The sequence below is a fragment of the Prenolepis imparis genome, unplaced genomic scaffold (assembly GCF_030444845.1).
Source record: "Prenolepis imparis isolate NDT839.2.m4 unplaced genomic scaffold, iyPreImpa1.0 SCAF_11, whole genome shotgun sequence".
NCBI classification, from domain to species: domain Eukaryota; kingdom Metazoa; phylum Arthropoda; class Insecta; order Hymenoptera; family Formicidae; genus Prenolepis; species Prenolepis imparis.
In genome coordinates this window covers 10,347,419-10,361,182 of record NW_028141169.1, presented here as the reverse complement: position 1 = coordinate 10,361,182, position 13,764 = coordinate 10,347,419, and the positions used below count along the sequence as shown (strand labels likewise).

The window sequence follows — 13,764 nt, the reverse complement described above, 5'->3', positions numbered from 1 at the left end:
CGACGCGGCTACCGCCGGATCTGGAAATTGGGTCCGCAACCGAGTTTCGGGAGCGTTTTCCCGAATGTACGGCTGCTCTGTTTCGACTGGTAGTTTCGTTAATCGGCGGTTTCCCGATGCGGATTATTGAAAATAATCGCCACGTAAAACTCTTCGTAATAAAATCAAAATCAACTATCTCCACGTGTATCACGTCGATTTATCTCTCGCGAACGTTATACGACGTCGCTCTGAAATCTGATTAATCACCGATTCAAGGTTAACGGTAAATATTTTCCCTTCGCCAGAGCACTTCTGTAGCCCTTGACGCCGAGCGAGAGCTTCGAGTACGTCGGGAAGGAGCGAACGGTTGATTAAACAGCGCGGCGCGTGTTCCTCGAGTAATTAAAGAATCCCTAGGACGCACGGATCTTTCTAGTATGCCGAATAAACTTCGTATTCCGTTTACGGAAAAAACAAAAAAAAACAAAAACGAAAAGAATCCAGACTGCAAAGACTACACAGGCGTCTATCTATAGCTTCTTCGCGTCTTCCTCAATCACCTCTTGCCACACCATCTCTTCCTCTCTTTTTCGCTGCCACTGCTGCCTCTCTGTTACTCTGACGCGCGCGAGAAGTTGGATTAGATAAGTTTGCCGTTTAGCTAGCTACGGATGGGCTTGGCTTAGCTGATTCCTGCCGAATCTCTCTCCCTCTCTTCTCCTAGTTTTGGTTTTGTTTGATTTGCCTCGGTTTGGCGCGAGAAACGAAGTCTCGCCGGCTGTCTGCGAAGTGCTGCCGTCGTTCAAGTGATCCCCGGCTGTTATTGGCCCGACAGTTTCGCGCGACGTCGTGAGTTTTCGCCTGCGAACTTTCCGAGTTGACGAATCCTCTTCCGGCAACCCGATCCCGACGATACGCCATATTCAATTTCCATCGGTACGTAAATCGGCCGCATTGCGCGATCTGTGGAAACCTCGAGTTTCCCGATACTCGAATTGACCGGGCGTGGCGTGTGAAATGAGGTCGTCCGCTCTATCGCGGATATAGAGTGCGATTTGGATTTCAGCGGCTCAAACTTTCCGGCTTTTCCTAACCGATCACGATCGACGTCGTTTCGTTTGTGAATGTAAATGTCAACCGCCTTGCTATGTCCCCTTAGTTTGTTCATTATACTATCGAAACTTTGCTATCGTACGTCTCTGGATATGTCGAATAAATAAATGTCATTGATAAGATCGTAGAAAATTGTAGAAATAGACCGAGTATTTTATCACAAAAATAAAAATAAAAATATTTTTTTGTTTATAATTTTCGCTATAAATATGTGAATGAATGAGTGGAATAATTTTATTCAATAATGAACACACAGAGGAACGATAAAAAATAATACTTTTTTTTCTCCCGTTTTCATATTAGCAATGTTCTTCTATCTACCTGCCATTTCTGGATAAGATCTTGTTAATAAGAGAGAAATATATATAACAAAATTAATTAATTTCAAGATTGCGCTGCTAACACTTTCTCGAACGTCGATTTTGAAAGTGGCTACGTGTAATTTGCGAAAGAACTAAAGGGCTCTAGTTGGTTATCAGGCGGCAGGATCGCTCTATGCTAACTAATTCCCGTGTGGCGGATCCTGCGCGAAGATGTCGACTTAATTTCCCAGTCTCCCGAGTAATTTGTTCCGGATAGCAGCGGGCATTAAGTAGATGTAGACCCATCTAGGCCTCATGACGGGCTCTTCCTCATGTCTCTCCGCGCTTCGGCACGAGGAAGGATCTCATTCGCGGAAATAGGGAGGACGAACGATAGCCACAGGAGTAATTTTACGGGGACCGAGCAGCCCACCTTACCATGACCTCTCTTTTTCACCATCCCTTGTATCTCTTATCTTTCTCAATCCTCCACCTTCGTCTTTCTCTCTGTCCCTCTTTCTCTCTCTTGGTCCGTCACCACCTCGAGAGCTCTCATTTCCTTCCTCGTGTAAGAGCTTAAGTGGTTATTTTCTCCAAAGATATGAAACTTGCACGAGTAGCGATGAAAACGCTCTGTAGCCGTCTCTCGGAACACAACCTGTACTTACCGCAAACGGGCGAAGACAGCACGTGTCGTCATCGCGTTCATTTACGAGTACACCGAGTACGCTGAATGTTGCGCGAGATAGAGATAATATTTCGTATTTTTGCTGGCTTGAAAATACTTGGCGCAGTTCTCGACGCAACACCGTCGCGGCTGACATCGTCGTGACGCGACACAAAATATAAAGCTCACGACATATTCAAGGAGAGAGGGATTTGTGAGGGATATTGCGAGAGTGTGCATGAGACGCAGCATGCAGCATCGCTGACATCGCGTGCGACGACGACGTTATACCTGTCGTCGTTTCTGTTGCTGGGAAGACGTTTAAATTTATTCGTTAAATTTGCTAATTGCCCGGTTTTACACGTGCACCCGAATTAGCTAAAATCCAACAACGCAATTATCGGGTATTTTTCTTGTACCGCGGCATCGACGTCGGACATCGTTAACGTCGTTGACGGGGCGAGGAAGGTCGATCGATATTTACTTAGCATAATTACTCGCCCATAGGTCGAGCGCTATCGCGACGAATCTTTCAAGGTGGTGATAAAGAGCGAGCGGAAGGAGTCTTACGTAGGTCAGAGAGAGAAAAGCCCTTTATCGGGCTAACAGTCGTTGTTAATTACAAGGTTTACGATGGAAGACGATGGTCGGAAGAAGAAGTAGAATGAATACGGCCGGTCATTCCGCTAAAATATACTCATTGGCGGAAGATCCGTAGTTAGGTCGCGAGCTTGGCTTGGTTGTACTGCGAGCATTAAAGTTAATAATAAAGAAAGCCAGCCCTCGTGCACGTAACCGAGTGCCGCCGCTGCTGCTGGTATAATAATCCCGGCTGTGTTTTGCTCGCAAAATTAATTCCTCCATTGGCATAATAGCGGAACCCCCGCGCCAAATCGTTAACGAAGCCAGCTTCCGTCCTCGCCTGTTGTACATATGCGCGTAGATTGTATCATTTTTATTTTTTTATTTTGCTGCATTCCATCATGTATATGTATGATATATTATTATATTATATATATATGTATGATATATAATATATTCGAAGAAGAGAGAGAGAGAGAGAGAGAGAGAGAGAGAGAGAGAGAGAGAGAGAGAGAGAGAGAGAGAGAGAGAAATCGTTAATGTTTTTTTTTTTTTTCGAATTATAAATGATTAAAAACTTCTTGTATGTCGCGTGATAGAAATAAAAACGTAATAGACTTTGATGTATTTTGTGCATGAAATAAGCGAGCTTTTACTTTTCTTGTTCATAATTTTGTTTGACTTCATATCTTTGGAAAATGATATTAAAAGTAGGAAACTCGATAATCGTCTTATTCTTAGCTAGAAATACGACGGAGAGGATAACGACAAACTATCGCGATAAAAAGTTCTTGCGAAATCGTATTTATGCGAGTTTTCCGCCGACTTTACACCAATGGGAGTTTCAGTTTTTAACATTATCCGGGTTACAGCATCATGTGCCGGTAAGCTTAAGAACTTCGAGATCGCAACGTCTGCGCGGATTTTTTATCATCATCGTTACATTTTAATACTTTAAGAGAAAACGGATAACGTTATTATATCTCATATGACACACGTATAACGCATATTCGCGATGACGTTACGATTAATTCGATTATTACAGCGTAGAATATCGACGAGTGCATCACCGTCGCCGATCGAACAGTAATTAGAGCCCCCGCGTTTCAAAATGTTCTAGTTTCTTGCATATTAACACGGTCTTGCCGCCGGGCGGGGGAACGTTAATAATCACTTAACGGGCTTTAAAGTTGCATCGCGCCAGCCCTGGGCTCGGAGCTTAGTTTTGTTCGAGATTTATGGACCAAGCGCAGTTTCGAGAACACCCGGACGGTGTTATAGGGTATATACGCGCCGCCATTTCGGTAGAAACCCGGTTTTCACCATACCTCCAGCGGATACGCACCGGAACATTCATCGGGATTAGTACTGCCGTCGGTGCCACGTGTATACGTGATTATATATAGGAGAGCCGTGCGCGAGCAAGCATCTCTCATTAATATTATATATTAATTTTCGAGTGCTCGAAAGGAGGAGACCTGTCGACGACGAATATATCCCGAAAATGTGCGACACAATATTGCATACGTATACATATATGGGGGGTAGCCTTAGAACAATAAAGTTTTTATAATTGAGTTTTCGATTATATAAATTCTGTGTTTATCAGAGAACCTTTTATTTCGTACACAAAAATATTCTTCAAACGGTTCAGACATGTTTTTACGACGCACCCTCGATTGTTTGCCTCTGGCTTCTCTCGACACGATGACATTTCGAGGGAGCGAGTATTTACCTTCTCGAAGAAGGGAAGCTAGCTTTCTTGGTATATCAAAACGGACGTGATGCAGATCGCCGAGTCTCCATGTCGGTCTCTCTCTTTTTCGACACTACACAACGCATCTTGAGAATTCCAACGAGTACCGTAAAAAGAAAAAACCGTGGATGACATTCGTGTCGGAAGAAAGTCACAGTTCCATGGGCTGGGCGTTTCGCATGGATGTGAGATGATGCATCGCGGAGCGGTTAGGTAAACGTTACATTTGCATCTAAAAGAGTCCGCCAGTAGTTTATATGAAAATGTAAAATGAAACAGTATTTCACATTGGATCTCTTCCGCGCTGCGCTTCTCTCTCTTCTGTTTTCTCTTTTTTCCATCTCAGTTTCCTTTTCGTTTCCTTTTTCTATCCCTTTTCGTCGATCTTCCTCTCCCTTCTAAGCTGCTTGGCGAGCACTGTCTGCACGAACTGCACTACAAACGCAACGGTAGAATCAATTTTCTTTCTTCGCCCGAAGAAGAAATTGAAAGGTTACCACAAATATTTGCTCAGGCCTATTAAAGGCACGCAATGTATCGCCGCAAAAAAAAAAAAAAAAAAAAGATTGATCGTGCGCGATCGATTATTATCTTCGATCTGTATCTTCGTGCCGAATTTTGGCTAGACATTTTCCGAAACGTAAGATATGCGATTTTCCATCTTAGATCCCCCAACTCACGTGTTGATAGCGTATAGAAGAAATGAAATATTGCCCCGAACAAAGTTTATTCGCGAAAAGCAACGCCAAGATGGAAATACTTTACGTAGCATCTCTAGATACACCTAGGTCGAGAGATGGAGTCGTTACGGGGCGAGACACCATCTGTTCTCGGCAGAAATTTCATCCCCGTGTAAAAAGCAAGCGCGAGGATCGAAGAAGGGTGGATGTAGCTAGCAGCTACATGATGACCCGACAAAATGTTGTTGGCTCTCTGTATAGCACCGCGGTAAATCCACTGGTTCGTTGGGTGCTACCTGATCCGAACCAAGTGGCGGATATACTCTTGGGCTCTAAGAGGCGATAACTTGCGGTTATGTTATCGGAATTGCACTTTAACGCGCAACCACCGAGGCGCGAATTGCCAGTACCTCATAATGGAAAATGCGGCGGGGCTGTCGATAAATCAACGTTTTTCTCGAATCGCACGCAATCGCGTAATCGTCATTGATGTAAATTAACGATTGAAATTTAGACAGTAATTAATATTTAATAAGGAGCTATCATCTTTATCTCGAATCTTTTTTATATTCTCGGAACGCATGCATAAAATATTTGATTTTTGTACGTATATATTTTTGTAAATTCTCTGAAATTTTCTGCTTGCGAAAGATAGAATCGTGAAAGCGAAATATATTCGATTTCGTAACGCATATAGAATACAGAGTACAGAGTGGTGAACTTAACCGAGGCAGCGCGCGTTTCAAGAGCATAATTGCGAGATGGCGTAGAAAAATAGCGAACGGGAAAGGGAGGGGAAGGGGGTGAGTTCTTTCCGGTGCCACCCCTTGTCGACCGTAACACAGGAATGACCCTCTATTACCCAAAAACGCCCGAGGTAGCGCGGCGAGAGAGCGACTTTGATAACGCGCTTAACTAACCGACTAAACGGATGTAAATCTATGCAGATTGCCTGCTGACAAAAATCTCGCGCACTCGAGAGTCGCGCGGATTCTCGGCGCGTCTGCTCTCCGACTCGACGGCAGTTTCCTGCAGGCGGAGAGCACTTAAAGGACACCCTTGGGACGAATTAGGTCGCTAATGGCGCGTCGTCGGGTCGCGATAGGTACCAACTTCGGGACGCTTCCCCGTTGTTTAACGGCGCGTCTATTCCACGTCTGCAGCATTCCATCTGCGAATCCGCAATGCCATGTCTGCCACTCTCTCCCTGGTGTCGTGTATTTTACGCGCAAATTATTATTTTCGCGCGACACGACAATATATACAAAGAGCGGCACCATTCAAGCGTAAGCTCTTCGAGGTTTTTTCGGGAAAGAACGATCCTTTATTTTCGGCCGATTGTCAGCCTCGCGCGCCTCTCCCGCACGATTAAACGCGGCCGAAGGAAGATTTCCTTTGTTTCGGTGAAATAAAAGGCACACGAGCAAATCCACGTTTTTTTTCCCACGGGGAGCCAGATCCTAGGTGATCGTTTAATTGGCAATCCACGAGGGAGAAAGAGCGCCGTGGCGCACCAACCGACGAAATAAAACGGCTGCCGGCAACCGTAGATACCGACCCCCAACCTAACTTGACGGCTCGTTCAGATTGGCCCGCGTGGAGGACCAGAGAGAAAGAGAAAGAGAAAGAGAGAGAGGATCGGACCGGATAACAAAACCCGTGCAATGTAAATGTATGTAGATTGGTCGCTCTTTTTGCGGAACTGTGTGTGCAATCTAGCACCGTGGCACTCCACCCTCGTTCACCCTGTCTCTGTTCACCCGTTCCTCCCTCTCTCTCTCTCTCCCCCTGTTTCTTTCTTCCTCTCCTCCAGCCCTTTCGCCCTTGCTCGCTCTTTCTCGCCGTCTCCGAATAATCACCTCTGGTATAATCACACCCCTGCCTATCGCTAACCCGGGCCTCTGATTTATGTCGCTCTGTCCGCTGACGTCTAACGATCTCTAACGTTACATATCGGCGCGTTTGCCCCGACGCTTTCCCAATGCCAGAATCACCGGCAGTTACCAGGGCCTGCCGTCATCGTTCCTATCGAAATGCGATCATTCATCCGCGCGGTAACGCTAAACGGCTACGCGTTGAACACGGCCTCGCTTTATTCCATCTCGGAACGTGTCCCGCATTTGGACACGACGGCGCGCCATGCAACGATGATATACTATGAATGGATGTAGAAGCTACGCGATGTTAGTCAGCATCCGTGAATTGAATTGCTCGTGTGAACTTGATCACTTATTTCATACGAGAAATGGGTTATTTATAATGGAAAATTTTATTATATACGCATTATCATTAATTTTAATATATTAAAGTCTTCATCCATTTAATCGATATATATTTTTGTACCCTACAATTTAAGCGCGATAAAAAATTTAATTTGATCGACTAATCAGCTTACGAAGAAACTTCATTTCGTCGTATATCTGTCGCCGACGGCTTCTCGGACAAGCCATCGATTTTTCGAGGCGCGGGAGACTAACGAGTGCTGCACGTGACGTGAAAATAAGTCGCCGCCGGTCTTCCTCAGTAGGCAGAGAGATCGCCGAGCGATTCTCCTCCACGAAGGAACCGACGAGATAAAATGACGTCGGTTCATTAATAAAACGTTGGTCTAGAAAAAAATTTCGTCTCTAGCGATAGCGAGAGAGGTAGAGAGAGAGAGATCGAAACTTGGAGATTCGAACCGGTAATCGGCAAATAAACGACGTGGACGCGCGGACTAACTAATAACGCGCGCAAGTGAGTTAATCCATCACTGATATCGGTGGAAGCTATATTAATGGCCAGGCACTCCTGCTGACTGCAAGAAATGATCATAATGAAGTAAATGGAATCGTTCATCACGGATTACGCTGCGGTTAAACTTTTGATGTCTTAATTCCGATCTCTTTAAAAAAAAAAAAAATAATTTAAGGCGATTATTCTTAATTGCGTGGATTGTTGAAAACTTGGAGGTCATTGTAAAAATTATATAACGTAAGAAATGATTTTTTTGTAGTGCAACGCTTCTCTTTTACTCTCAGAGAGACTTTACGATCTTACTTTATCGCTGACACGAAGCTGTCATCGAAAAATCGTCGTCTCGTTCTTCCTGCGCGGCAAGAGACGAACTTTGTCGTCGTCGCGCGGTTATTCGTCGGGGACGCAAGAAGCCGTCGTCGAAACGTGCGTGTTTGCCTAATGGCGTTGCCGCGCCTAGTCCTCGACGTGTCGGATACAACGGGCTTCCGCACACGTCGCGGTCGCGCTCGAGATCCCACGGAATCCCGTAGTGTGCCTAGGAAGCAATTCGGTCCTAGGAAACTCCATCAATCAGTCCGCGGTGCAGACGGTTTAAAAGCAGTCACTTTCCCGCCCCCGACGTTACTCGGCTCGTACTTCACTCAGTCCGTATACCGACGCCCTCCTCGTGCTCCCTATTCCTTCTCGATCCGCCTTCCTCATCTACCTACCTACCTACCTACCTACCTACCTACCTACCTACCTACATATCCTCACCGTCTATCTCATCCCCGCCATCTGTTTCGTACTTGCTTTTGCGATAGAACCGAGGAATGAGAATGTGAAGGTGAAGAAAGAACGAAAGTTATTTATAAAAATTCCGATAAATTAATGTAACGTCTGAATTTTCGCTAATTATATGCAAATGTTAGTTTACTGCTAAATGAGTTATTTTAGAAAAGGAGAGAGTGAAAAGAGAGGGAAAAGGAAATATTTTTTTTCTACAACAAACAAAAGAGATATAAAAGAAGAAATATAAAAGCTATTCGGAAAAAATTTATCTTGCCTTACTTTCAGAAAGAATTTATTTCTCAACTCGAGTTAATTTTTTATGCACAGTTTTTTTTTAATTTTTACATTTTATTTCGATATATAAAGGCTGCGCAAGCGGGCGAAATGCGTTTTATTCCGACGTCCTGGCAAATTATTTTCTTCTCTCTTTTTCTCTCTTTTGCGCATCTAAGTGAGAAAACGTAAGGGGAAGGGAGGAGGAAGGGAAAATGAAAGCGTGGCTGAGACGAGTAGGAGACGAGCCAATATTGGTTGCCTGTCGGTGACGTGCGCGACTGCATCTACAAGACTTAATGGAGGAAGGGTTGTTCGAAATGTGCGCGCGTATATATATTTCTGCGCGCGATGGAAATATTTTAATAATTCTCGGCGGAGACGGAGGATCGAAAATTTAATCTATTTTAGAGCGAAACGCAGAAATTCGCGCAATCCATGCCTTGATTTATCAGAGATTTATATTCGTTTCGAGCTAAATATCGCAAAATGGAAATTCGCGTCAGATTAAGAGATCAATATAAAATTCGGATTCTCTCGATATCCTTATTGTATTTAAAATGAAAGCTCGAGAGAGAGACGGATTGGCGGACAATGCGGGGAAACGATACGCAAAATTTTAATTCGAAACTGTTGCCGACGAGGAACAATCTCGTTACGTCGATTCCTGACAATTTGAAAATCGCAACTATTACGTTTTCCCGGCATGTACCCGCCTGCATATTCTAGATAAATACGAGTTTGCAGTACTGCAGTGCTTGGCTCTATTCGTGGGACCGTAACAAAAGCAATTACATATTGCTGGACGGTATGAATGGACAATGGGCGCGCATAATGAACATATTGCGTCGACATCAACGGTGGTTGGTTGGCGACAGTAGAGTTTCGCTGAACCGAACCGCAAAATGAGTGCGTGCCACATTTATGCGGATTCGCGGACAATTTGACCGGAAACCGCATTCGGCTCTACCGGATGTAGAATTTTGTAATTATGCGATTCACGCGCTGCGCGATCCCCTGTCTTTTCTGTCGTGTCCATACTCTAATCTCTCGTTTTCGATTTTTTGGGGTAAATTTATCACTACGTTGATTCGCGCCGTTGATAATACTCTCTCTAACGATGAGAGTATATATTATAATTTTAAAATATTTGTCATATATTTATATAGCTCTGACTAGACGTTTTTTGCATTATTTTCGCGTGTCAACAAATCTCGAGCACATAATCTGTCTATATAAAAAATTTTGAGCGAGAACCCAGAGTACGAAAAAATGAAAACTGCCCCTTGGTCTGAAAGTTAGGATAACGAAAAAACGAGAAATACTATGCGCGAAATCTTGAGCTGGAATGAAAATTCGATGAACACGAACTGGCGAAACTGTCTGGGGAACGAACACAGAAACGAGCGCGTAGCCAGCGAGGAGATTCCTCTACGAATGCGGCGAGTTGTCAATTCTACAGATCTCTTTGGTGGATCGAGCTTTCGAGTTTCGGTCGTAGCGAAGGGCACTGCAGCGACCGATAGTAGCGATAGCGGCAGTCCTTGGTGGAGAGTCGCGAGAGACACGAGGGGAGAAAAGGCCACGGCGTAGATCGCAGATAGTCGCGCGAACGAGAAAAGAAGGAAGGAACTCTCCTCACAAGAAAACCACGATAAATCTATCGATGGGACACTCCAACGGCCACCGAGGATAGAGAGAAAAGCTCCCCGGCTATCTTACATCTATTGTAAGAATCGGAATGGCCATTGTGAGCGCGATTCTTAATTCCATTCGATTCCTACCAACAGCCGCCAAGTGTAAAGAGAAAAAATCTCGTTGTCGGGACGAGACTGCGGTGCCCGAAATTCCGAAAAAGCCAGTTTTCTCCCGCTGTAGAGTCGAACGGGTGCCGTCTAATCAGCGGAAGGGATATATTCACATTATCAATTGAGAGAGTTAATTTTAACCCTCGCTATCGCGATCTCTATAACGTCACTTTTCCATCTCATTTAGTTGACGTGCAATATAAAAAAACGCAAAAAAGCTTTTATATCGAAATTTAGTTGCGAGAGAGAGAGAGAAATTGCCACCTAATTTCTTCAATAATAAAGTCGTTCATTTATTACTCGTTCGATCTCGTTAACGTAGCCCGGAATGCTATAACTGGAACATTGTAATTTTTAACGAACAGTAATTATCGTCCGCGATCGCAGTTGATTAAATTTAATCGAGCGTGCGGTTTCATTAATAAGAGACCGTGGAGCGTAGGCGGACAATGGGACGATGATTACCCCCTTTGATACTTTCAGTTTTATCGCAAGTTTTATCTTTCGAATCTTGGTCGCGCGCGGAGAGAAGCATCGATGAATATGCATTTTATATCCGTTACTTTGCACATAAAATGGTTTATCTTATACGGAGCTGCGTGCCTGTCGATTCGAGATTTTCAGTAGAGGTCTAGCAGTTTGTAGAACCGAGCACCGCTCTCGGAGCAGGTTAGTTCGCGGCGTTCGGTTTCCATGATATACGACAGAAGTTATCCGAAGTCTGGATATTGGAATTTTAATATACGTTACAATCGACCGATCCCTCTCTTCTCCCTCTCCACCTCGGACCTCACCCTCTCCGGCCTTTGCCGCCGCCGTTTTCGTCGTCCTCCAACATTAGTTTGCGATCTTCCACCCTCCCTAAATCTACTTCGTGTGCACATCCTCTTTCCATGCTTGTCGAAAGTAGGACGCCATTAATCCCAAGGACTCTTTCGCCCGAGCGCAACTCCGATCGAGAGGTCCCTTTACTAAACGCACGGACTGTTCCGCAACATTCGGCAGCGCAAAAATTTACGATAGACGATTTCGCGAAATACGCAGCTAGAGTGTGCCGGCGTTAAAGTGTCGCCGAACTTTGCAGCGCCTGCTGTGGCGCGTCATAAATAGTATTGTATATTTCAAGCACCTCCTCGAGAATATTTTCCAATTTTTTTCTACATTATTTTTCGTCGGTATCTTTATGGCTAAATATTTTTCAGTAAACTAAGATTTATCTGCTTTATATCTGCGAAAAAAGACAAATATTTCAAGACATCAATATATATGTAGTGTTTTTTGTTTACATGCAGTTATTTTTTTAATAGAGCTATAAAAAGATATTTTTAATAAAAATTTTTAATTTTTTTTCTTCTTACTTTTAATGTCAGTTTTATTGTATACATATTTTTTAATGGAGTAATATATCTATTTTATTATGGTTTTAGCATTTTATGATGAATTCCATATGTATAATGAAATGTGATTTTCAGTCATCATTTTTATTCATGAGCTATATTATTACTATTAGACTTGAGATATTGCTCTTAGATATGAATGAAAAAAAGAATGAAAAATATTTCGAATAAAAAAGTGTTTATTAAATTTTCACTTAAATTACAGCTACAAATTATTTTGACAGAATTTAATTAAACGAAACATTATTAAAAAAGAAGCATCCTTTTTAAATAATCACTCTCTTCTATGTATAAATAATAATTGTGGTTACATAAAAGGATCGTTTTAATTATATTTTGTTTAATTAAATATTGTCAAAATAATTTTTAGCAGTAATTTAAATGAAAAATCAATAAACACTTTCTTGTTAGAAATATTTTGTTTTTTCACTCATATCTTACAATTAGAGCAACACTATAGTAATAATATCTCAAATGATTACTGAAAAGCACACTTTATTGCATATTATTGAATTTGTCAAATGCTTTACGAAACTGTAATAAAATAGATATATTATTTTATTTAATACACATTTTAAAAAATTCTGAAAAAAAATTTAAATTTTAATGTATTATATAAATTTTTTCTGAACATACACAACATTTTTATCCGAAGAATTTTTTTATAACTCTATTAATTAAAAAATAATTGTATACTAATATTTAAACTAAACACTGTGTGTTTATACATACATATGTATGTAGTTTTTATATATATATAGGTAGTAATGTTTACTCATTATTTATTTATCTTTGCATTTGTATCATTTTTAATGGATTATTCTGAACATTTTGCATGTTTCAAAATCATTAATATTAAGCTCAGAGTTGAACGAGAGATGGATTCTCGATACGTTTAAAAGATGAATCTCGGGGGGTTCATATATAAAGACGTTTTAAAAACACTATTTATATTGTAGGGAACGCCCTTAGCACACAAAAGATCCAGTAGTACGTTCGGCATTATGGGGATTTTCTATTTATCGCAAAGGCGAGCGGTTTATTTCGGTCATAAATCAATTATCCATGCATGCGATGCATCAGAATGGGTGGGTATGCATTCGGTATGCATAAAACGGCATTGGCCACCTCTCGCGCGTCCCAAACCCCATTTCCACTCCTGCAACACACACAGCCTTCCCCTGCCGCAACCAATCCTTTCCGCTGTTCCGGCACGTCGACCTTGTTATATCGATGAACATGTATAGTGTCGTCTAGTACCGATTCGACATATCTTCGATTGCGAGGTGCAAACGCAGTTCAGAAATTATCATACGCATAAAATCCTATATATTCCATTTCTTTTGCAAAGTTGCACGATTCTTCGATAAATTCGTTTTCAACTTTCTTTAAAGTATGTACACATATTTTTATAATTAATTTTACCTTAAAATTAATAACTATATAAGTTTTTTTTATAGTTGAAAACTTTTACATACTCGAAAGTTGTAAATTTTAATTTAAACGTAATAATCATTATCAGCGTTCTTAATGCGATATATCATTCTGAGTATAATGTACATTTTTCAATTACTTAGAAATACGCAAAGATGGATTAAATTGGGGGGGCGGGAGGAGAGGAGGCGGAGGGAAACCCAGACAATTTTAGAATAATAGCCTATGCGATCCATTTTCATGAGAACGCGTTAGATCAA

At 42.2% G+C, this 13,764-nt stretch overlaps 1 protein-coding gene across 1 annotated transcript in view; it reads left to right on the top strand.

Annotated features, from left to right (window-relative positions):
* The window catches only part of Mib1 (E3 ubiquitin-protein ligase mind bomb 1), a 369,810-nt gene that overhangs the window by 75,441 nt on the left and 280,605 nt on the right, over positions 1–13,764 (top strand). The window lies entirely within an intron of this gene.